At 42.5% G+C, this 26846-nt stretch overlaps 1 protein-coding gene across 5 annotated transcripts in view; it reads left to right on the top strand.

The window, feature by feature from the left end:
* The window catches only part of unc5db (unc-5 netrin receptor Db), a 358970-nt gene that overhangs the window by 190643 nt on the left and 141481 nt on the right, over positions 1–26846 (top strand). The window contains exon 1 of one of the 5 annotated variants that reach the window (XM_028577300.1): positions 15470–15496. The exons of the other annotated variants lie outside the window; for them this stretch is intronic. The gene's annotated coding sequence lies outside the window, so the exon portion shown is untranslated. Of the gene's footprint in view, positions 1–15469; positions 15497–26846 lie in introns of those variants that run through there. 5 annotated transcript variants of the gene reach the window in all.

Here is a 26846-nt window from a genome sequence, read left to right as displayed (position 1 = left end):
ATTATTTTTTGGGGGGCAATTTTAAGCCTTTTATTTTTGACAGGACAGCTTAGACATTAAAGGGGCGAGAGAGGGGGAATGACATCTAAGCCTCTGTATGTGGGTGCGCACTCTACCAGGTGAGCTACCCAGGCACCCAATATAATGTATGTTTAAAACGTGACCATGATGCCAATACTTACAGTAGTACAATACTGCAATAGTTTCAGACCATGTCTCTTAAAAATGTAATTAATAAAACTACATGCTGAGAAAGAAGCTAGCCTGAGGGTGGTACTTTTCTTTTTAAATGATCACAGGCAGGGCTATTGGTGAACTAAAACCATCACCAAATGGCAACAACTGCCTGTTAACCTCAGGCTGGATTTAAAGGTGCAATATGTAATACTGACAACTAGTGTTATATAACTGGTTGAAACCGGTTAACCGTTTAGTTTAAAATATGCTACGCTATTTGAATTAACAGCCATTTCGAGCCGCGCCTGCAATTTCTCAACTCTGTCGCATCTCTCTCTCTCTCACACACACACACACACACACACACACACACACACACACACACAGCCCCGGCACCACCCTTCCACTCACGTCACGTTTTTTAAATCCCCTACAGCGCGAAACAAGTCCCGCAAATGCGGCGCAGAGGAGCTTGTATGTAATCGGAGGACAAATGGCTCCTTAGTTTCGAAATAGTTTGGGTACAAGCCAGGTGATCGCGTTTAAAATAAAGTTAAACAAAGAGACGCCGCTTTAGTTTGAGTGTAGTGCTAACAATAATGAAGAAAGATGATGATCATCATCACCTTATCTGTTACCACTGAAATGCAGATGTAATGTGTTTCCAAATATAAGCCCATCTTATGCGGAATATTGCCTAATAGACTGCAACAGGATACAACCAGGCACGGCACCAGGATTCCAGTTTTGGATGGGCCAGACCAATGTGGGTGGGCCTTAAATTAAAAACGTTATCAAATCCCTGTTTAACCTAATACAAATGACTGGCTAATATACTGTTATATTATATATGTTATATGTGCTTACATAATAAAGATTGTAAAAGCTTGATGCTATTTATATGTTGTTGCATTGTAAAAAGTTTTGGTGCAAAGGACGGACCTATACGCGATCGCTCTCCTTGGTTCTGACCAGAAAAATAGCGCTTTGGAATCTCCATTACGCACCATACCTGGCTGTGCTATAGCGCAGCGGTCCCCAACCCCCGGGCCGCGGACCGGTACCGGTCAGTGGGTCATTTGGTACCGGGCCGCTGAGAAAGAAGAAATAACTTACATTATTTCCGTTTTATTTATTATCTGAGTCTGAACGGTGTTTTATTTTGAAAAATTACCGGATTCCTTCTGATACATGACTCACTCTTGACACTTGTTTCGGTCACGTGATGCGTTGCCTCTAAAATTAAACCCACAAGCTAGCAAAATGAGTAAAAAACAAACGTCTTTGGAAAGTTTCTTTGCGAAGGGGAAAAGGCCCAGTGAGGAGACAGAAGAAGAACCTATGACTTCCAAGAAAAAGAAAACTGCATTTAACAGACAATACCAGGAGTCCTACTTAAAATATGGATTTATCGCCACAGGTGATTCCCGTGCACCAAGCCCGCTCTGCATTATATGCGGCGACTGGCTCTCTAATGAGGCATTGAAGCCTTCAAAACTGCTTTGCCACTTGGAGACCAAGCACCCTGCATTAAAAGACAAGCCTTCAGAGTATTTTGAAAGAAAAAAGCATGAACGAGAAGGACAGAAGCAATTACTGAGGGCCACCACATCAACAAATGCGAGTGCACTGAGAGCATCATACTTGGTGGCTAATCGTATTGCTAAGGCTAAGAAGCCATTCACCATTGGTGAAGAATTGATCCTGCCCGCCACTAAAGACATTTGCCGTGAACTTCTAGGAGAGGCTGCGGTTAAAAAGATGGCACAGGTGCCTCTTTCGGCTAGCACCGTCACTCGGCGCATTGAGGAATTAGCAGAGGACATTGAAATTCAATTGTTGGAGAGGATTAATACATCACCGTGGTACGCACTCCAGGTTGACGAGTCTACAGATATTGACAACAAGGCATTACTACTTGTTTATGTGCGATATCTTTATCAGGAGGATCTGCATGAGGATATGTTATGTGCATTATCATTGCTATCCAAAACCACAGCCGCAGAACTATTCAAGTCGCTGGATGATTATATATCAGGAAAACTGAAATGGGCCTTTTGTGTCGGCATATGCACAGACGGAGCTGCTGCCATGACCGGACGGCTGTCTGGTTTAACTACTCGGATTAAGGAGGTTGCACCTGAATTGTGTCATTCACAGAGAAATGCTGGCTAGCCAAAAAATACCACCGGAACTTAACAGCGTATTGAATGATGTTGTTAAAGTTATTAACCACATCAAAGCACACGCCCTTAACTCGCGCCTGTTCAAGCAACTTTGTGAGGAGATGGACGCGGATTACAGACACCTTCTCTTACACACAGAAATAAGATGGTTATCCAGAGGGAAATCGCTGGCCAGAGTGTTTGAGTTACGAGAGCCGCTGCAGAGATTTCTCTCAGAAAAAAAGTCACCTATGGCAGTAGTGGTGCAACGGATCGTCATTGATCCGTGATCCGTTCGGATCAATATCTTCGGTTTGGTACACACGTGATCCGATCTGATTGATTTCTGAATAGCTATGTGACGATAACCGCTCACTTCATCACAGCAGACTGGGAGATGAGAAGTCCGGTGCTGCAGACACGCCCCCCCTACGAGAGTCACACAAGCACTCATCTTGCGCAGGTACTGACACAAGCAGTGGAGGAATGGAAGATAAAGAGGCCCATAGGCTACTAGTAATATCCCAGTCACAACTGATAATGCCAAAAATCAAATAAATGCAGTGAATGAGGCAGGACTGGGCCCACAGATTGGGTTATTTGCACATTTAGTGAATTTGGCATCACAGAAGGGAATCTCGGTCAATAGCATGGACAAAAAGAACAAACTTATTTTTATTTGTCTTGTCTTTTTTTTTTTTGCTGATCCGAAAAATGATCCGATCCGTGACTCTGATCCGAGAAACGATCCGAACCGTGAGTTTTTTGATCCGTTGCACCCCTAGCTGGCAGCACATTTCAGTGACGAGGAATGGGTCGCAAAACTCGCTTACTTGTGCGACATATTCAACCTGCTTAATGAACTCAATCTGTCACTTCAGGGGAAAATGACAACTGTCTTCAAGTTGGCAGATAAAATAGCCGCATTTAAAGCCAAACTGGATTTGTGGGGACGGCGCATGAACAGAGGTATATTTGACATGTTTCAAACATCCGCGGGGATTTTGGAAGACACTGAGCCCGAGCCTTCATTCTCCCATCTGGTGCACGATCACCTGTCTTTGCTTTTAAAAGAGTTTGAGCGCTACTTCCCAACCACAAAAGACCCACAAACTGCCAAGGAATGGATCCGCGACCCATTTGTCAACAAACCAGGTGAATCCAGCATGTCTATGCAAGAAGAAGATCAACTGCTGGAGATTGCAAATGACGGCGGCCTTAAAAGTATGTTCGAGACAACAACACTGCCGGTGTTCTGGATTAAAGTCACGGCAGAATACCCTGAGATTGCCACAAAAGCACTGAAAACCCTGTTGCCATTTCCGACATCCTATTTGTGTGAAGCGGGATTTTCTGCAGTGACAGCAACCAAAATAAAATTACGGAGTAAACTGGACATAAGCAACACACTTCGGGTGTCATTGTCTCCCATTACACCTAGATGGGACTGTCTCGTTGCAGAGAAACGAGCTCAGGGCTCCCACTGATTTAGTGTTGTATTTTTCATGCACTTTATATTTGTTTTTCTGTTGTATCTTATTTTGAAGGCATGTTTAAACGTTACCATAGCGACCAGAGAGTGTTAGGAGGCAGAGGGGATGTTACTTATGTTGTTGGCGCGATGTTAACTGCTAATAAAGTTGCATACGAGTACACAGTGGATTCACGTTTATTATTATTTTTAGAAAATACCACAGTTTTTATGCCGGTCGTATCATTTTATTTTGTGTATTTATCCCCCACACCTTAAAGGCCGTTTCGTGAAAATATTGTCTGACATTAAACCGGTCCGTGGCGCAAAAAAGGTTGGGGACCGCTGCTATAGCGCATCTCTCCTAACCTAAGGCCTATAGACTGTAAAAGTGGTCAGGAATCTAATATTTCCCCAAAACATAGTTTAGTTCTGCTCATATAACATGAGGCCGAATATTTCATATTCTTTTCAATTGTTTTAAGTTTTCAACAATATACAAATCAACAACACTGCCCGACAGTTTCAATCAATACTCGGCCACAGAACGTGTTCATTGACAACGTCATCTGTCATGTAAAACAAGACTCAAGTTATTTCCTTACTTTAGTGTGATGATTCTATGGTGGCCGACAGGGGCAAACGCCCTGCAACTTCAGAAAACACATGCAAATAGACAAAACACAAGCAAATTAAGAAAACAACTTCATTAGTTTGACAACACATGTGCAGCATTCCGCAAACGCGCTGCATATACACACAACACAACCAAATATACAAACTCACTGCAATTAAAAAGCGATGCAAAAAGAAAAGCAACCCCGAAAAAAGAAGAGATGCAAAAAGAAAACCAACTTCATGTATTCGACAACACATGCGCAGCATTCAGCAAACGCGATGCAAATACACACAACCAAATACATAAACGTGATGCGAATAAAAAACGATGCAAAAAGAAAAGCAAACAAATCCCAAAAACAAATGCAATAAAAAAACGCTGCATCCAGATTCCACAACGGAAGTTCTCCAGACCTCTAGAGGGAGCAGCTGGAACAGCTGGATTTTCGACCCCTTTTCTGCCTTTTTATTAGAGTCGGGTATGGCTGCATAGTATAAAGAGAACTCCTGTCTCATGCCCTTGTTAATAACATAATATAATATATTAGTAATATACAGTCTATGCTCCCGTCTCAGCAGGGAGGCTGGTGCCGTGCTCGAGCTTCGACTTTTCAAAATAAAAGCTCGCGTTTGGTCGGCTCGTCTTCCTTTGGTGTTTTGGATGTTTCGTTTTAACAGTACGGCAATCATGCTAATGAATACAATAACTTTTTTCAGCAGATGTCTTACTTAGGCCTACAACACAATGGAGCAAGCAAAGCAGTTTTGTCTTTATGTGCAGGCGGGATTTAGGCTATTCAGTTTGATAAATCCCACGGTAAATTGGCTGGTTTACTAAAGAGGGACTATTTTAAATAGTCTATTTTTTGTATTTCAAGAGCCTATTGCTCCACAATATTAATACAGATTGGTCACTTATTTTGTTGTGTAATCACAATATTACACTTAGCAGTGGAACAGCAGATTTTTTTTTTTTTGGGCTGGGGAAGAGCATACTAACAGTCAGAGAGAGAGAGAGAGAGAGAGAGAGAGAGAGAGAGAGAGAACGGTGTGCAAAGGTGAGATCATAGACTGTAAATATTTAGTCTATGTTTGAGATATGTTTTCTCTCGTTTGGTGGGTGTGTCTCGGCTCGGGTCACAGGTGGTACTCAATCAGCAGAGACGTGTCTGTAAACTCGTGGTAATAAAACATTTAAAACTGCATCAGTGTTTAACGTTGACGTTTGTTTAAGCCACATTAAATAAGAGGGTTTAATTTCCAGGTCCGAAAGCGCATCACTGAAGTGTAGACCTCCTCAAGTGTAATATTGTGATTAAACAACAAAATAAGTGACCAATCTGTATTTATATTGTGGAGCAATTCGCTCTTGAAATATGAAAAAAAAGACTATTTATAATCCCTCCCTGTTTAGTAAACCAGCCAATTTACTGTGGGATTTATCAAACTGAATAAATCCCGCCTGCAAATAAACACAAAACTGCTTAGCTTGCTCCATCGTGTTGTAAGTAAGACATCTGCTGAAAAAGTTATTGTATTCATAGCATGATTACCATACTGTTTAGTTCCAAAACATCCAAAACACCAAAGGAAGACGAGCCGACCAAACGCAAGCTTTTATTTTGAAAAGTCGAAGCTTGAGCCCGGCACCAGCCTCCAGGCTGAGACGGGAGCATAGACTGTATATTACTAATATATTATGTTATTAATAAGGGCATGAGACAGGAGTTTTCTTTTTAATATGCAGCCATACCCAAAAGGCAGAAAAGGGGTCATAAATCCAGCTGTTCCACTTAGCTGCTCCCTCTAGAGGTCTGGAGAACTGCCGTTGTGGAATCTGGATGCAACGTTTTTTTTTATTGCATTTGTTTTCGGGGTTTGTTTGCTTTTCTTTTTGCATCGTTTTTTATTCGCATCGCGTTTGTATATTTGGTTGTGTTGTGTGTATATGCAGTGCGTTTGCGGAATGCTGCACATGTGTTTTCAAATTAATGAAGTTGTTTTCTTAATTTGCTTGTGTTTTGTCTATTTGCATGTGTTTTCTGAAGTTGCAGGGCGTTTGCCCCTGTCGGCCACCGTATGATTCATGTTATAAACGTGTTTAACAAAAATAAATAAATCGCATTAACAAGCCCTAAAGCATCATTGACCATAACAACAGAAAACCATGAGGGAACAACAACTTGACAACAGTAACAAGCTGTTATAGAAATAGAACTGCGCCTGCAGCTCTGTATTTTAATCCATATATCTCATATAACGACATAATACAATACAGGCAGAGTAGTGTTAAGAATTCTAAAAAAGACGTGTTCGTTCTGATTTCTGGAGGAAGGAGGAGAGGCTGAGGTCGAATTGAAAGTTAAGCAAAAGGTTTAATGAAACTGCATGAAAACGACAAGACAAAACACAATCAAACATAAAACATAAAACACTGCAGCTGACAGCGGACTGATCTCATGCTTCTCCTTGCGGAGTTACAAAAGAACAGTCATGTGACATGACAAACAATACGCTGTAAACAGCGGACTTCAACGTGGTTCCCCTGTCGGGGTCACAGATTGAAGTGCCGAAATCACCTCAGTTTCCGAATTATATTCCTGTGGAATTGTGGGTCTCTGATTAAAGACACACCTCTGATTTTAGGTTTACCCCAGGTCCCAGACAAAGGTCGTTTCACATGGTAGTGCCGATTCTGTTCAAGTTTGCAGAGTTTGCATTTCCTTTTTTCTAATCATGTCTGGCCCTGCAGGGAGTGGCTCCCCAAAACCAGAAACAATAGTTACCTTTCCTGTGGGGACAATGAGTCTTCTTCATATGCTAAATGTCAGACATCCATCCATCTTCGTCCGCTTATCCGGTGTCGGGTCGCGGGGGGAGCAGCTCCAGCAGGGGACCCCAAACTTCCCTTTCCCGAGCAACATTAACCAGCTCCGACTGGGGGATCCCGAGGCGTTCCCAGGCCAGGTTGGAGATATAATCCCTCCACCTAGTCCTGGGTCTTCCCCGAGGCGTCCTCCCAGCTGGACGTGCCTGGAACACCTCCCTAGGGAGGCGCCCAGGGGGCATCCTTACCAGATGCCCGAACCACCTCAACTGGCTCCTTTCGACGCAAAGGAGCAGCGGCTCTACTCCGAGCTCGTCACGGATGACTGAGCTTCTCACCCTATCTCTAAGGGAGACGCCAGCCACCCTCCTGAGGAAACCCATTTTGGCCGCTTGTACCCTGGATCTCGTTCTTTCGGTCATTACCCAGCCTTCATGACCATAGGTGAGGGTAGGAACGAAAACTGACCGGTAGATCGAGAGCTTTGCCTTCTGGCTAAGCTCTCTTTTCGTCACAACGGTGCGATAGATTGAATGCAATACCGCACCCGCTGCGCCGATTCTCCGACCAATCTCCCGCTCCATTGTCCCCTCACTCGCGAACAAAACCCCAAGGTACTTGAACTCCTTCACTTGGGGTAAGGACTCATTCCCTACCTGGAGAAGGCATTCCATCGGTTTCCTGCTGAGAACCATGGCCTCAGATTTAGAGGTGCTGATCCTCATCCCAACCGCTTCACACTCGGTTGCGAACCGATCCAGTGAGTGTTGAAGGTCGCAGGCCAATGATGCCATCAGGACCACATCATCTGCAAAGAGCAGCGATGAGATCCCCAGTCCACCAAACTGCAACCCCTCCCCACCCCGACTACGCCTCGATATCCTGTCCATAAATATTACAAACAGGATTGGTGACAAAGCGCAGCCCAGGCGGAGGCCAACCCTCACCTGAAACAAGTCCGACTTACTACCGAGAACCCGGACACACCTCTCACTTTGGTCATACAGAGATTGGATGGCCCTGAGTAGAGACCCCCTCACCCCATACTCACGCAGCACCTCCCACAGTATCTCCCGGGGGACCCGGTCATACGCCTTCTCCAAATCCACAAAACACATGTAGACCGGTTGGGCATACTCCCAGGCTCCCTCCAGGATCCTTGTGAGAGTGAAGAGCTGGTCCGTTGTTCCACGACCAGGACGGAATCCGCATTGTTCCTCCTCAACCCGAGGTTCGACTATCGGCCGAACCCTCCTTTCCAGCACCTTGGAGTAGACTTTACCAGGGAGGCTGAGAAGTGTGATACCCCTATAATTGGCACACACCCTCTGGTCCCCCTTTAAAAAGGGGAACCACCACCCCAGTCTGCCACTCCTTTGGCACCGTCCCAGACTTCCACGCAATGTTGAAGAGGCGTGTCAACAAGGACAGCCCCTCCACACCCAGAGCCTTGAGCATTTCTGGACGGATCTCATCAATCCCCGGGGCTTTGCCACTGTGTAGTTGTTTGACTACATCAGTGACTTCCGCCTGGGAAATCGACGACAATCCCCCATTATCCTCCAGCTCTGCCTCTAAACATAGAGGGCGATTAGTCGGATTCAGGAGTTCCTCAAAGTGCTCCTTCCACCGCCCTATTACCTCCTCAGTTGAGGTCAACAGTGTCCCATCCTTACTGTACACAGCTTGGATGGTTCCCCGCTTCCCCCTCCTGAGGTGGCGAACAGTTTTCCAGAAGCACTTTGGTGCCGACCGAAAGTCCTTCTCCATGTCTTCTCCAAACTTCTCCCACACCCGCTGCTTTGCCTCTTTCACGGCAGAGGCTGCAGCCCTTCGGGCCCTTCGGTACCCTGCAACTGCCTCCGGAGTCCTCCGGGATAACTCCTTCTTCAGTCGGATGGCTTCCCTGACCACCGGTGTCCACCACGGTGTTCGTGGGTTACCACCCCTTGAGGCACCTAAGACCCTAAGACCACAGCTCCTCGCCGCAGCTTCAGCAATGGAAACTTTGAACATTGTCCACTCGGGTTCAATGCCCCCAGCCTCCACAGGGATGCACGAAAAGCTCCGCCGGAGGTGTGAGTTGAAAGTCTGTCGGACAGGGGCCTCCTCCAGACGTTCCCAATTTACCCGCACTACACGTTTGGGCTTACCAGGTCTGTCCAGAGTCTTCCCCCACCCTCTGACCCAACTCACCACCAGATGGTGATCGGTTGACAGCTCTGCCCCTCTCTTCACCCGAGTGTCCAAAACATACGGCCTCAGATCAGATGAAACGATTATGAAATCGATCATTGACCTTCGGCCTAGGGTGCTCTGGTACCAGGTACACTTATGAGCATCCCTATGTTCGAACATGGTGTTCGTTATAGACAATCCATGACTAGCACAGAAGTCCAACAACAAACGACCACTCTGGTTTAGATCAGGGAGGCCGTTCCTCCCAATCACGCCTCTCCAGGTGTCTCCATCATTGCCCACGTGTGCGTTGAAGTCCCCCAGCAGAACAATGGAGTCCCCCACTGGAGCCCCATGCAGGACTCCAGTCAAGGTCTCCAAGAAGGCCGAATACTCCGAACTCCTGTTTGGTGCATATGCACAAACAACAGTCAGAGTTTTCCCCCACAACCCGCAGGCGAGGGAGGCGACCCTCTCGCCCACCGGGGTAAACTCCAACACAGCGGGCGCCAGCCGGGGCTTGTGAGTATCCCCACACCCGCCCGGCGCCTCACACCATGGGCAACTCCGGAGAAGAAAAGAGTCCAACCCCTATCCAGGAGTATGGTTCCAGAACCAAGACTGTGTGCGTAGAGGTAAGCCCCACCAGATCTAAACCAGTAGCGCTCCACCTCCCGCACCAGTTCCGGCTCCTTCCCCCACAGAGAGGTGACGTTCCACGTCCCCAGAGCCAGCGTCTGCCGCCCGGGTCTGGTCCGTCGAGGCCCCTGACCTTCACTGCCACCCATGTGGCATCGCACCCGACCCCAACGGTTCCTCCCACAGGTGGTGGGCCCATGGGCTGGAGAGATGGGAGCCACGTAGCTTGTTCGGGCTGTGCCCGGCCGGGCTCCGTGGCAAACCTGGCCACCAGGCGCTCGCCGACGAGCCCGCCGTCTGGGCCTGGCTCCAGACGGGGGCCCCGGGCTTTCTCCGGGCAGGGTCACTCCATCTCTGCCTAGCTTATTCATTGGGGTTTTTGAACCATTCTTTGTCTGGCCCCTCACCTGAGACCACTTTGCCTTGGGAGACCCTACCATGAGCACAAAGCTCCAGACAACACAGCCCTCAGGTTCACAGAGACACACAAACCTCTCCACCACGATAAGGTGATGGTTCACGGAGAGGTAAATGTCAGACATGACCTGATTAATTCTTTAGAAGCTAGGTTTTAGGTGAGACACTCAAATGCTGGTTAGTGTAGTTACTTGATTAAATTGAGCTGCAGGCCCCATTAAACATTGTTTTCAAAACATAAGCCGGGTTTTAACTTTTTAACTTCAACAATCCCTCATTTTTCACACCTTTGGTGTGAAAACACTATGAATGTTAATGAAAACAATGTTGTTACATAAACATACAACAAAAATGTAGACATTAGCAAAATGTGTTTGATTTATACAAGAAATTATTTTTCATCTCTGACCTCATCTTATCTGACTACATATATTGTATCAAGAAGGTTATTTTCTCTTAACAAAATATGTTTCGCTGGTTTTACTCACAGTGATTAGTGACTTGCATTCCATTTGAAACAAAAACAGAAACACTTAATTAAATCAGAAGATATTAAAGCTGTTCACCAGGTAAAGACAATGGAAGGGAAAACATCTTAGAAATCAAAGAAAAACCAAACCAAATTCAAGTTTCCACACTGCACTTCAAATACTGCACAAGGAATAACTTGTCTCACATCTGTAATGCAATCAGGTGGTCTGAAATCTATTCTATGGCAGAAAATATCTTTTATTTGGCTCAAGGAAAAAATGCATTAGGTTTGATCTTAATCTCAAAGGAGCTAAAAAAAACTGATACACACACACTTCAATATATGCTGTCAGTTCAGATGGAGTGAACACAAGGAAACAGTCTTCATCATTTTTCATTCTGTAGTGAAAGATGCAGACTGGGGAAAAAAAGTCTGAAATCAAGATTTTGAAAGTTCCTTGTTGTCCAATCTGAAATTTGGGACAAAATCTCAGATCGCTGCTGGTTCATTCTCATGCACCCAGCCCAGGCGGCAACGTCACCAAAAACCTTAGCAGGCTATGGCGCACTCTGGATATCACATTTACGCGCCTAGCTTGGCTGCAGCTGCTGTAAAAAATGCTCTTATCCTCCTGAGCATTCTGGCCCTTTAACTGTTGAAACATGAAGGTGACAGATCAGAGGGGAGCCCAGGGTCTCCTTGTGGATTTACTGCTGACTCAATTCTCCTCACTCCCCTTGTTGGCGTTGGCTTACTGTGCTGGCATTCAAGCGTTACATCCTGTAGAAAAAAGCCATCCTTAGCTTTTTTGGTGTGTCAGCAGGCCCAGGGTCAGGGGGTGGGATCCAGTCTCCTTGGTCTGTCAGGAAACCACCCCAGGAATTCAGCAGCAGTGATGCTCCATGCTCTCCGTCAGCGTCTGGTCAGATGAACTGGGTTCCTGTAGGCACTCTGCTGGGCTTGAAGTTGAAGTGTGAACCTGGTTCCTTGTGATGCGTCTCTCCCACTCCACTGCAGCGCTGGTGTCCAGCAGCACCTTGCATGAATCTGTCCTGAATTCCTTGATCAGATGTAGTCATCAGGCTGAATGACTTCATCAGCAGGAATCTGGAGGCTGCTTTCACCTGTGAATAAAATGGCTTTGACACACTGACTTTTTGCAAAAGTCATATTAGTGTTTTCATTTCAGGCAATGTCTAGGGGTGAAAACAATGAAGAAGAAAAAATGTGATAGTTTGTCCTTGATTTGTCCATTAATTTCTCATGGAAGGAGAAATGTCCTTTGTCATCTGTGTTTTCCAAAGTCCTTAAGACAATGGGCAAAAAGCTTCAGTCCATAACACAATAAATGATCCCAAAAAGTCATGAGTCCATTGTAAACATACAGTACAGATCATCAATTACAAAAACACAAAAACAAAAAAATAAAAACTCCACAATTTTCTTTCTCAATGGGGGAATGTGGGCTGCGTGATTCATCTTTTACTATTACTTAAAACATTTTTGACAAACTTGGTCAGCAAATAGCTTTTTTTTTTTTAAATCAATTTCTATGTCACAAATCAATCTTTTGTGCCACTTTTAATATTCTGAGCAGAAGATTTGCATAGCACTCTGCTTGGCCACCACAGAGAAGCTTTACAAATCCTCAGATCTCCCCCCATTTTTTATTTCTTTACAAACTAGGATAAAATAAATAAAAATAACAAACACATTTGAAAAGACACATCAGTGGAAAAGGCTACTGCCTTGACTCTATCAACCCTATGATTTCTCAGAGACATCATCAGAAACATGAAAAAGAATAAAAACCAACAAAACAAAAAATGTGGAAGAAGATTAGCTATAGTAAGATCAGAATGCTTAAAAATACAATTAATATATCTCCATGTGCCTGTTATTTATCATTTTTAGTGAAAAACAAACCAATTTTGAGTCAAGATGCACAAAAATGCAAAATGCATCTACCAAATGTATCCATTGAAAACCCCCTAAGACACTTAAATTCTTTTTGTTACAATTTTAGCTAGTGTTAAATTGCTTAAAGTAGCTCAATTTATTTCTCCATACTACTAAATTTATCACCACCCCCCATTGAACTCTCTTCCCAGGTAGAATGGGGGATTCACATCGGTGAGAGTGTAAATTCAAACAAAGGCACCTTTTAAAAGCCACTGGTTTTGCTCACAGAGGCTTGCCTGTTCCTGCATTCTCTGTATGTTTTCTTCAGTTAATTCAAGGCTCTTGTTTGTCTGTAAACATACCAATTGTCTGTTGTAATCATAAGGTATTTGTGCTGGGGGACCCCTGATAGAACAATCTCTGGCCCAGTGTGTAAGCTGCCCGCAAGTGAAGCTGCCAGGGAATCCTCTTTTTCTACCCTTACACTGTCCTCTTTTGTGCGGTCTCTGGTGCTGCATGGGGTAGTGTTGTGGCGTGACTGGTTCTGCCATGATGTTAAATCGTCTATCCATGACTTTGTAAAAAATGAAACAATGAAAAAATTAAAACAAACAAAATGAAATGGAATGGAATCATCAATTCTATCAATTCAACACAAACAAATATACACAACCACACTGCGCCCGCAACACGTCCACAAACCATCTTATTTACAAAAATTAGTTAGTTACTGTCACAACCAACACAGGAGTCACCTTCCGCAAACTCCGTCATATTTACACTAGCTTATCACAACACAATTTCAACACATCACCGCGGACTCAAATCCCAACACCACAATTCTATTTCTAAAAATATTTACAGTAGTCTATGTACAACCCTATATTTAATTGTTTCCTATTTTCACCGACTATGTCCACTCTAGTGAACTCGATTCTGTCTTTTGACTCAGAACCAAACCTTCCCTTGCAGGTTTTTACCTTCCGTTGCAGGCTTTTATTAAACTAAGCTACACCTAAACAAAACGGCGTTAATTCCTTGTAGGTTTATACCTTCTGTTGCAGGTTTTATTAAACTAAGCTACAAAACAACAAAACGGCGTTTTGCTTTTGTGCACTCAAAAGAATTTCCAAAAATTCTTCGGTCGGAGACTAAAACCTTTGACCTTCAGTGCAGGTTTTTTATTTATTTATTTATTCTTTTAAACTAAGTAACACAGAAAGAAAATTGCATTTTCCCTCCGTGCCCTCAAAGAAATTAATACTCACAGGGCAAGATACTTTGGAAAACTTCTGACCCTCCGTGCAGGCTTTTCTAACATTAGGCAACAAAGGCAAGAAATGAGAAGCATTAATCTGGGACACAGCACCCGGTCGTCACCGTGATGATGGTACACCAGTTCCCACAATCTCACAGTTTGTTAAAACTCGCTTAAAAAGACTTATTCCCGCCTCTGCTCCTCACAGAAACTTATTCTCGCCCCATTTAGGTCTTTTTATTTAAAAATTTAACAGGATTCTAAACCTGGCCACATAAGAGTGGGCTTCTAGTGCACTTAACCATGGACCTTCCTCGCAGGCTTTTTTTTAAACTCCCATGGACCTTCTGTGCAGGCTTTTTTAAACTCCCATGGACCTTCTGTGCAGGCTTTTTTAAACTACCATGGACCTTCTGTGCAGGCTCCCATGGACCTTCTGTGCAGGCTTTTTTAAGCTTATACATACAAATCGCACACAATCACGTACATTGCCTTTGACTTATCGTTTTCAACGAGTTCTCAATTGGGCATTACTTTTTCAGATTTTAATAGACTGACGAGTTTGACGCTGCTGATCTCTCCCATCTAAATTTTTCTAAATTAACTATTGCAGATTTTCGATAAAAACAGGTTCTGGCTCATCTTTCAATTTTGGGCCCTGTGTTAGAGATCAGCAGTCACACTCCAGTTTTTCAATTTCGCCTTTTTTTTCTTTCATCGTCGCGGGGTCACCATCTGTTAAGAATTCTAAAAAAGACGTGTTCGTTCTGATTTCTGGAGGAAGGAGGAGAGGCTGGGGTCAAATTGAAAGTTAAGCAAAAGGTTTAATGAAACCGACAAGACAAAACACAATCAAACATAAAACACTGCAGCTGACAGCGGACTGATCTCATGCTTCTCCTTGCGGAGTTACAAAAGAAGCTAGGTTTTAGGTGAGACACTCAAATGCTGATTAGTGTAGTTACTTGATTAAATTTAGCTGCAGGCCCCATTAAACATTGTTTTCAAAACATAAGCCGGGTTTTAACTTTTTAACTTCAACAGTAGCCACATACCTTACTGTTATCCTCTGGCGGTCCTACACAATTAAACTCCCTAAAGCAGAAGAAGTGACCGGATACTTTAGCACTGGTTGAGTTGCGGGCTCATCCACGGAAGACCGATCCACAGGGCTATATCCATAGGGGGCTATATCATCCACTCGCGAGGCAGAGGCAAAGGCATTAGCACCGGCGCTGGCCGCGCTAGCCGCGCTAGCATCGCTAGCATCCTGCGGTGGCCGAGACAAAGATGTGCTAGGCGTTGTGGATCTCAACTTTCCTTCATCTCCTGGTTGCAGCGATGACTCTGAGACCGTTCATGCACGTTTAAGGTACCTAAACAACAACTGTTGCAACCTTGTCCTTTTCTGGAAATGATTTTCACACTCTCAGATCACTGGGAGCTAGCCTAGCATACCAACAAGCTACATCCGATCCGAACCTCACCGTCTGCTGAACTTGCGCAGAAACATAAAAATAGACATGACCAGTTTTTTTTAAATTGTTTTAGAAAACTAAACATTTAGACAATTTTAGCACAAATTATGAGATTATTTGCCGATTTTTAATAATTCTTCACCAAATTATAATTATATTATTATATTAATTAATTAATGTTTTTTGAGGAAATGTTTTGGGTGGGCCTATTGAAAAGTGGGTGGGCCTAGGCCCGTCAGACCACCTCACATTTCACTTCACAGAAAAAAAAATATTGGAATGAGATGGCTAACTGTAGTAGCGTTTATTCCAATATCTATATTTGCCTAATTTAGAGATCTTTTTTTTTTTTTTTAACCGACTAACAATAATTTTGACCGGTTAACGTTGAAACGGTCAACCACCGGTCAAACGGTCATCGGTTAACATCCCTAGTCCCTTGTAGCTATGATAAATTAGCCTGAAGCTAATGCTTACCTGTTCAGGAGGAAATTAGCCAACTCAGCGTCCTTTTGGGCTCTAGCTGTCTCCATCTTTCAAATACATCTCCAATATTTACCCGGGATTTGTTACGTCTCTGATCACGCAACTGTTAGAAACATGCCGTTTCTTTTAGGTTGGGTAGAATCCTATTCGTTTGTTTGCTGCTTTCATGGCTGTACTAGTATACTGTTACAGCTGTAGCGCGCTGGGTTTACGTTTTTACAAGTATATGTATATATGGCAACCCGGCCTGGCTGTCAAACTGGGCAGTTGATAACAACACACAAGCCAAAACACAAACAGAAAATCTGTCACGGAACGAAAATTTCAAAAGGAGAAAATACTGGCATTAGCATTGTTGTCAGAAAAGAGAGTATTTCAATTTAGCATGTTTCTTTAATATCTGATGATGCATTGGGTCATTTTTGGATGTATTACAGTAAATATATTACATATTGGACCTTTACAAAATAATGTGCTGGGACGTAAACCTGACCATCTGAGTGGAGGGAGGTGGGACTAACAATAATAAGGTTTTTTGTAGCTTCCGAACCATGTAATGTGAGGCTGTTTTCATTTTGTCAGTTAAGGTGGATTATATAAAGGTGCATGACTAATACTGAAATTGGTGAGTGATTACATTACGATCAATCTAATGTTTTTGATAACACCAATAATGCTTTATGGAAGCAAAATCTGGGGCCTGATTTAAAAACCAGAATTTAAAAACTGGAATAAAACTCCCACTGAAAAATTACAATTGAAATTCTGTAAAATAATTTTAAAAGTTCGCCCAAACACCCCAAACAATGCATGCAGAGAAGAACGGTATATTCCCTCTGAAAATTTAAATCCAAAAAAGATAAATTACATTTTGGCAGCATTTTAATCTAATAAAAGTTCCATTACCTACATAGCTCTCCTGAGAAATCAGCAGTCTTCAGATGTCCACCCCTTAGACCAGCTGCCTCGGAGGTACACTGAGCTTAACACCACAGTCAATAGGCCTCAGAACTGCCACAGACACAATCCTCAATCATCCATCAAAATATTTGAATACACAATATACAGAACAATGGTTAAAATGAAGATAAAATACTACACAAATCCAAAAGAAGAACTAATTTTAACAAAATAAAGAGTCAGGGACAATGAGCTTGCTAGAGATTGCTATTTAAAATTGTGGCGACCAAGAGAGGAACGTGTCTGTACAAACTGCCATCAAGAAATCGAAACAGAATAACATTTCTTATGTACAGCTCCCAAAAATAAAGACTTAAGAACCAAATATTTCCAAAGAATTTCAAAATGCATATCAGGCTTCACTGTCTTCACGGAGGACAAAAAGCTTCCTTTTTTATTAGGGGAAGATAAAAGTACGGCATAGTTAGCAGCTAAATATCCTGCCACAATATAAGGCAAAATAAGTAGATAATTGTAGATTAATTGTAGTATTTTTTTAACTAGAAAATGCATTTCCTGCAGGAAATGTTTGTGAATGCTAAAAAGCTAAATTTCTAAAGCTAATCTGGATTGCTGGCTCTAATGCGTAAGAAGAAGGTGAAGTAGTGAGAATAGTTGGAAAAGTGGGAATGGTTTAAATTAGTATACATTTCATTGAAATGTTAAATAACTAAAATGCATGAAACAAAGTAATATATCAAAAGGCTCCACTTTACTTGAGTTCAAGGATAAATAAAGTACGATTCCAGTGGAATCGTAACTTTATTGGAATTGTTTGGAGGATTTGGTTTCAAATGTGATTATGGGTTCCAAATTTAACATGCGCAAATTTTGGTTTCCGTAGCGGCCAGGCGCTTGTTGTGTTGCAGCCATGGAGCACAGTAAGCAGTGCTCTAGTGTGGCTTTATTTTACGTTGAAAAAGCCTGGTAAAACTGCAACCCACCATTGAATCAAAATAAAACTTTCCTCTTATTTGTGAAATAAGCACGTGACCCGTTTCAACTCCACCCCTCAAAGAATCGGAATCGAGAATCGATAAGAACCGGAATCGAAAGGAAGAATCGGGATTGGAATCAGAATCGTAAAAATCCAAACGATGCCATACCCTATTCATGACACCATCATATAAGCATTTGATGATGAAATCAAAGTTCATGACAGGCCCAAATTGTTTCACTTTGTTTCACAAGCAAAAATATTCATGACACAATTATAATACTCTCACGACGGCCAATTTAAAAAACAACCTCTTAATGACAGTTTATTGTAATGTTAACAGATAAAGCTAAAGTACGTATTTTCTTGCCATTGTTTTAGTAATTGTGGGTGGTGTAGCTTTGTCTGCCGTACGTTTACCTGGCAGTCTTTTCACAAACATGTCCATGCTTTTCTAGAAGTGCAGCAGAACAATCCCCCCCACCCTTCCAGTTATACTTAAGGGTCCCACTTAGGGAGTGCGCCCCCCAGTTTGGGAACCACTGTAATAAAAAAGTAATAAAATAAAGATCCTTTATATAAGGGGCTTTAATTCAAGTTTAATTCACTGGAATTATCCAAATTAGGTAGTGCCTTAAAAATCTATGGAGTAATGTGTGTAACATGAAACTAACACTGACTAGTTAATGCATATAATTTCCTCTTTGTTTGGTTGTGCTTATAGGAGATCATTTTAAAAGGTAAATTCAATGCATATTTCATGTTCATTAACTCAAATTAGGCATTCTCATCAGAGTTGCCATTGCCGCTCTTTACCAACTGACTGACTGCCCAACCTCCCCTCCTTTTCTTAAGGAACCTGTTTCATTACCCGTGCCACTCCACTATCTCCCATTCCCATTTAAGGGAAATGAAAAATGACGAGCCATTTTACCTCAACCGAGTGGTTACCTCTCACTACAATCACCACATTTAACTGCCTGTGGCACTGCCAGGCCAGGTGAAATCTCCTTGCTATCTGCTGGCCCAAGTGGATTCGCAATTAGAAGAGCGTGAGGATGTCCTCGCCATAGCACCTGGCATAGGCCCGCCTTATAACAGTAGTAAATGCAAAACCACAGATAAGGGCGGTCTTAACGGGAAAGCTTTGTCCTGGCTCAGTGAAAGACAGCAACATTGTGTATTTGATTAGTACAGCTAATCACAAGGAGATCAGTAAAGAATTGGAATGTTATTGATTAGGACATGGGCCCTCAGTGCCACCTGGAGCACCTGATAGCATCTCTTATTTACCAACTAGCCTGATGAATCACTATGCGCCGATAAAGCTGACAATGCCCTTGAGTTTCCAGCAGCAGACACTGTGCATATCTGCACTGTGTGCTGTACAACACCTGAGGACAGGCAATCCTGCAAAGTGTGGGCATAGATATCGATTGCATTGTTTTATAGATTATTCTAGTCCCATCTATAAAAAGATTGTCAGCAGCAGTTTGCAGATTCAATTGTAGAAAGTTCATTTGAATGTCACTTTGAGGAATGCATGTTATTATCTTTGTAAATATGGCTTGTTATTGTAAATTTTGGGTTTTAGACTGACCCACTAAGAAACCAACATTGCCATTGCTAGGGCCACACCGCTAGCATTGCTGAATTAATAATGTATATATGTAAGGGATGTTAGGACACGTTACTCACCAAGGCTGTTGAAGCTTGGATAACTTGGTACAGCTGTCTAATTTTTACAGCTATTATTCATGCCTTCTACTCTACTAATAACTCTGCTGATATCTACTCGAGACACGAGAGTGAGAGAAATATGAAGGGAACTATATGAAAACAATATTACCAAGGCTTAGACCAATATGGGATTAGGATTTGACTCAACAGTGTTAGAGATGTCTGCCTGTAAAGCCTGTAATTGAATCTGCCTCACCCTGCCATAAGGGTAGGGTAGGGAGCTGCAGCCAAAGAATTTCATTAGTCTGTCATTCAGTGGGGAGCTGAAGTGTCCAATGATAATCACAGGAATAAAAAACCTGCAGGAGAATATACAGACTATTGTCAGGTTCAATCTACAGTTACTGCTGTGAAAAACCTGGTCACACGTATTGAACATGAACAGTAATGGAGCATTCAGAATGGGATGCAAGATTCATAGAAAGGGCAACTGCACACATTTATTTTTTGTCGTATAGCAGGAAACACAGGATAGACCTCGTATGATCTATGTTAAAAGTGGAAACATTTTAAAGGAACACGCCGACTTATTGGGAATTAAGCTTATTCACCGTAACCCCCAGAGTAAGACAAGTCGATACATACCCTTCTCATCTCCGTGCGTGCTGTAACGCTGTCTGACGGTTCCAGCATTAGCTTAGCCTAGCACAGATCCTGCAGGTAACTGGTTCCAACTAACCTACTGCTCCAAATTGTGACAAAAGTTACAAAATAACGCCGACATGTTCCTATTTACATGTTGTGATTTGTATAGTAACATGAGACACAGCCATCTTCTAACAGTAAACAAACCGGGAACTATATTCTCAGACAGGCTTGCTGCGAGCATATCACTCCACCCAAGTACTATATTCTTCCGCCTGAGAATATAGTTCCCAGGATTGCTGGAACCATTCACCTGCATGTTCTGTGCTGGCCTGATGTCGCTGGAGCCGTCAGACAGCATTACAGCATGCACGGAGATGAGAAGGATATGTATCGACTTGTCTAACTCTGGGGGTTACGGTGAATAAGCTAAATTCCCAATAAGTCGGCGTGTTCCTTTAACCTTATGCAAATTAAAGCAAAAGGTCTCGTGAGACCGTCCTGATCTCGCGAGCTCCAGTTTTCCACTCGCAGATCAGTCTGGCATCTTGAGGCAGAGAAAATTTGGAGCCGTTAGCCAAACGACCGGGCCAATCAGTGTTGGTTTTGAGGTGGGTTAGGTGGTGATAGACCGATGGTTTATCCAATCAGCTAACCAGCATTATCAGCCAGCGGTAGCCCTAATTCTGTTAGCTGCTCGCTAATGCTTTTTTTCTCTTGGATCCTTCTTTTGGAATATGGTCCAGGAACCTGAAATGGTGCCTTTTATTCCTAAATTCTCGTTACACAAATGGCAAATATCCTTTACCGACATGTTGCATGCATGCTGAGCTTACGAGCTATGCTTTACCTGCAGCAGCAGGGGCGGGCTTGTGGTTGTATTTTTATACGCTTCGTGAATCTGATTGGTTGATTTGGCCCGTCTATCACCAACATAGTTGATAGACAGATGGTTCATCCAATCAAATAACCAGTATTCCGCCCCTTCCCAAAAGTTCTCCAACGGAAAGTTCCCAGATGGATAGGCCGAGCAAATGCAAAGCAATCCATCTGGCGGAGTCAGGTTACCATGCCAAAACCCTGAAAAAGAAATAGTCATGCTGTGGTGAAAAACATCTGTGGAACAGATGTGCATTAGGCTACTGCATAGTCTGGGTAACTCTTTGACATTGGGCTCCAAAATTACAGTTTCAAATAAATATGTGGCATAAAGTCACAAATGGTTGCTTGCTTGCTAAGACAGAATCTACACTATCTGAGCATTTACCCTGCCCACAGCAACAAGCTAATAGATGGTGTCATTCAATTTTTTAACATCTAGTTAGTATTTACTGCTATTCATAAAGGGTGTTTTTGCAGTCCATGTTATCTCACCTTCAACAATGAATGTACCAACTGTACAGACTTTAGCTGTCGCTAAAGCTGAAACATATGTTGTTCCACTTGCAAAATGACCTGAAATATGTGCTCCATAGAGCTGAGGGGGACTGGACTTTTGGATTATAATTCACTGTGGGTCTGCACTGCAAGTGATTCTTTTACTTTAACAAAATATACCTCACTTATAAATAAAAACAACTTAAATAAAAAAAGGTGCAATTATTATTTAGAGTTCATGCATGTAAAACAGTGACAATCTATTCAATAAAATGATACAATTAGGACCTTCAGTTTTTCATCAACATACAGCAAGGTAATCATCATCAACATCTTATTTCTTCAAACATTGATATCACTGAAATGCTAACCAAGGATTTCACATGATTAAGATGAGGCCTATGTTCCATGTATCCTCATTGTAAGAAAATTGGTAAGGACTACCTCTACAGTTCCAATTACAAAACAACAAAGGGGGATGAACATTTAAAAAGCAGTCTGTCCACAAATTTGAGGGCGTAGGTTTCAAGGAGTATAACATCAGTAGGTGGGTGACATCAACAACTGACCCAGGGAAAAATACATAAAACAAATAACCTAGGAAAAAAGCATTGCCGAGAACATTTTAGGGCTCTTCTTAATTAGTCATACATTATAAAGAAGATATTGAGCTGGGGAACATAGGACCCTGGGAACATAGATATGCTCCCATTAAGATTCATGTCAGAAATAGATTAGTAAACTGAAGTCTCTTTCACACATGGCACTGCAACTCTAAACTTAGATATTAGGAGCTGTATGTACAAGGTGCTTGAAATGCTTGAATTTTGAGGAAAACAAATAAAGTTCAGGAATACCTTCATAGTAGCCCTTTTTTAACAAAGTGCTTAAAAAGTCTTTGAAATATAAATGAACCACACAACGCTGTCTTATATTTTGACTAGTTTGGTTCATCAAGTCATAATTTAAATGCTCAGTATCAGAAATCATGCAGCTTTTTTAAAATTCTGATGCATCGCTGTCTTGCGCTCGGCTGCACTCTCTCTTTCTTTTCTTTCTTCCTAGCCTTGATGAGCCGCTTACGAAAACTAGCTACTAGGAGCGAGATTTTGAAATTCTTGTAAATGGGGGGTGAACAATGCCGTGATGGATTTTTAAAAACATCTGTCTATGCACTTTGTCTTCTTTCTTTGTCTAAATGTTATTAATAGAGTTGCCTGGTGGAGGCAGGGGCTCGCAGTAGGATACTTGCTAGATTAATGTAGTAAAACAAAATCGCCGCAATTCATAAAGCACTTACTCTTGGAACTATTTTGTCCTAACAAAGTAAAGCAGCATTTACTTTGTAGTAAACAGCTAATAATCACTGTGAAGAGACAGCGTGACTGTGAGACTTAAACAAAATACTTTTTTACTTGAATATCATTTATCTTAAAAATATAATTTATGTGTTTGCAATTATATATTTTTTCTCCAAATCTTCTTTTGTTTGCTCAAGAATGTGGCACAGATATAATGCCATCATTTATGAATCTATGCTTAAGGAAGTCCTTGACACTTTTGTAATGTCTGTCTAAACCTGTATGTGAGAACGCAAATGTCCAAATCAGTTGGACCGGACATTAAACAGACTTCACACTGCTAGCTCCCTAATACAAAGTCTGTGTAATGTGTGATTGAGCTGATGTTTGTAGAGTCATTATCCAGAGAATTTACAGCGAGCGAGTGGGCGTGTTTCTATCATGCAGCTGGTGCAAACTGGAAGAATGCAAACATCCGAGGGTGTAGAAGAAGGGTCATTTACACGAAGACGCCAATGAAAATGTCTGACTGGAGAGACAATGAGACTCAGGAACTTTTACGGCTTTTTAAGGGCCAACAACTCAACTTTGTTGCCTGAAATAAACTCCATCCCATTTCCTTTTGTAAAAACACCCTGAGCATTTACTCCTATTGTTGGCATGAAATCCTCCCTGTCTTAGCAAATCTGGGAGACGCTCAGTGGAGCGCCTACAGGGAGAGCAGACTGATCTCCTGGGTGCTGGGTGTAAAGTGGTTCCCTCCCACCCATATGTGCTGAACAGCGGGGGGAGCCGTCACTCATCGGTGCCGCCTCTCTTGGCACTTCCCTAATCATGATTACTGCCTTCAACCTGGGAGTGTAAGAGGAAATCAGCATCCACTTGACTATCGGGGGGAAACTCTTTATCCTTGTTTGTTCTAAAAGAGAACTGTTTATGCTGTTAGGACGTGCATTCTCCTTTATGTGATTTTAATTGAGGCAGTTAGGCCTCCCTTGGAAGAATCTGGCTATTAAACACAAACATGTATCTGTATAGTAAGGTGGCCGACAGGGGCAAATGCCCTGCAACTTCAGAAAACACATGCATATAGACAAAACTCAAGCAAATTAAAAAAACAACTTCATTAATTTGACAACACATGCACAGCCTTTAGCAAACACGATGCAAATACACACAACACAACCAAATACATAAACGCGATGCGAATAAAAAACGATGCAAAAAGAAAAGCACACAAACCCCGAAAACAAATGCAACAAAAAAATGCTGCATCCAGATTCCACAACGGAAGTTCCAGACCTCTAGAGGGAACAGCTAATCAGCTGGATTTTCAACCTCTTTTCTGCCTTTTTATTAGAGTCGGGTATGGCTGCATAGTAAAAAGAGAACTCCTGTCTCATGCCCTTATTAATAACATATATATATATTATTATATTAATATATTATATTATTAATAAGGGCATGAGACAGGAGTTCTCTTTTTAATATGCAGCCATACCCAAAAGGCAGAAAAGGAGTCATAAATCCAGCTGTTCCACTTAGCTGTTCCCTCTAGAGGTCTGGAACTTCCATTGTGGAATCTGGATGCAGCGTTTTTTTGTTGCATTTGTTTTCGGGGTTTGTGTGCTTTTCTTTTTGCATCGTTTTTTATTTGCATCGCGTTTATGTATTTGGTTGTGTTGTGTGTCTGTGCATCGCGTTTGCTGAATGCTGCGCATGTGTTGTCAAATTAATGAAGTTGTTTTTCTTTTTGCATCGCTTCTTTTTTCGGGGTTTGCTTTTCTTTTTGCATCGTTTTTTAATTGCAGCGCGTTTGTATATTTGGTTGTGTTGTGTGTATATGCAGCGCGTTTGCTGAATGCTGCACATGTGTTGTCAAATTAATGAAGTTGTATTCTTAATTTGCTTGTGTTTTGTCTATTTGCATGTGTTTTCTGAAGTTGCAGGGCGTTTGCACCTGTCGGCCACTGTAGTATAGAATATTGGTGTTCAACAGTTCAACCGGTGTTCAACAGTTACCGATGATGGAGAAGGAAAGAGAAGGTGAGAAAACAATAGTTACAGATGACGGAGAAGGAAAGAGAAGGGGTGAAAAAAATCATTGACCTTTATTTCCAGCATCTGTGGAGTGTGAATCTTATCATCGGTTAGCAGCATGTTGACAAAGCTTGCACCTTTATACCCTGCAAAATCACATGGAGGTGTATATTTATGTCATATGGGATATGTTTTTATATAAGAGGGCATTGTGTTTGTAGCAGCCATCTGGTTATGTAGTTAGTTTGTTATTTGTACTGACTGTATTGGTATTGCATGTACACATATGTACATAATGAGATTGTGTAAGGGAGTGTAATGTTTGTGTGTGTGTGTGTGTGTGTGTGTGGAGTGCGTAGGCCTGACTAAAGCAGATATGCACTGTATGTTTATATTGTGTTTTAGTGTGTGTCTTTGCATATTTTAGAAGGTACAAATGTTGAGTTAGGGTATTTGTGTGTGTGTGTGTGTGTGTGTGTGTGTGTGTGTGTGTGTGTGTGTGTGTGTGTGTGTGTGTGTGTGTGTGTGTGTGTGTGTGTGTGTGTGTGTGTGTGTGGAGTGCGTAGGCCTGACTAAAGCAGATAAACGGCCTCAGTGCTCACCTGCCAAGTAGCCTAGGGGGCTTGTTCGAACTGTGTGTGTGTGTGTGTGTGTGTGTGTGTGTGTGGTCAGGATGGGGTTTTCAGGTAGAAGGAGGGGTGGACTTGGCAGTGAGACCTTAGCACCCTTCGAACTACGCCATCTTGCTTTTCCAGGACGCCGTGTATATCTCAGGCTGAAACCTAATGGCCTCTAGAGCCGGAATTGATGTTATCTTTGCCCCGGGGTTGCTTTGTGAGCCAGTTAATGGGGTTGTTAACCGAATGTGGCCTGGACAATACGTTTTGCCCACACATATACACACACCTTCCTACCACCACTATAGACTCCTGGGGGCAAAAGAGGGGTTATAACTTTTTCCTAGATATTTCATTCAGCCTTACCGCATGTTTTCTGCCAGGGCTGAGAACTAGGCTGTAAAGGTTTTCTATTTTATGAGAGATGAATAAACCTTTTGTCACTGCTGATGAGTCAGCAGATTTGGTTATAATACCTGAACCTCCACAGGAGTATTGATGCATGCACTAGTGTTTTTATTTCGACCCTTGGGAAGGTAGTTAGTGAGACTTACCCAAGAAAGTGAACATGCAGAACAACTCATTGAGCTGATCAGTGCTGCATGATTTCAGCAGGACAAAATTATTAATTTAGGATACCATACAGGAACTTACAGGAAAGGGGGGTATGATATACAATAAAGGTCCCCAACTTAAATCAAGCCAAGGATGTTATGTGGTATGTGTCTTAACCATTAGGTGGCCAGAAAGGCCCCAAAGTCCCCAAAGGATCACTGCTTTCCATCCATTTATCTATGCATTTTTTGCCTCTTGTCCAGGTCAAGCTCTCAAGGGCAGCATACTAAGCAAGTTAACCCATACATCCTTCTCTCTAGCCACTTCTGTCACCATGGGATTTGTCATCTTCTAGCATGTTCTATGTCTGTCCCTCCCAGTTGGACGTAACTGTATCTCCACAGGGATGCATGCTAGTGGTCCTCACAATCCAAAAGAAACAATCCACCATTTCGCCCGGAAGAGTCGATGGCCTCAGAAGTGGAGGTGCAAACCCTGATCCTGCTTTACACTTGGTTGCAAAGTACTCCTGCCTCTTGTAGCCAGCAGAACCAGGTCCTATGCAAAAAGCAGAGATGCAACCATGAGACTCCTTACTAGACTACTCTTCACACCTAGGCTTCTCCTTGATATTCTGTCCATGAAG

Source organism: Perca flavescens, chromosome 5, assembly GCF_004354835.1.
Source record: "Perca flavescens isolate YP-PL-M2 chromosome 5, PFLA_1.0, whole genome shotgun sequence".
NCBI classification, from domain to species: Eukaryota; Metazoa; Chordata; class Actinopteri; order Perciformes; family Percidae; genus Perca; species Perca flavescens.
The sequence above is the reverse complement of the archived record's forward strand: the minus strand, read 5'-3'. Positions and strand labels throughout refer to the sequence as shown.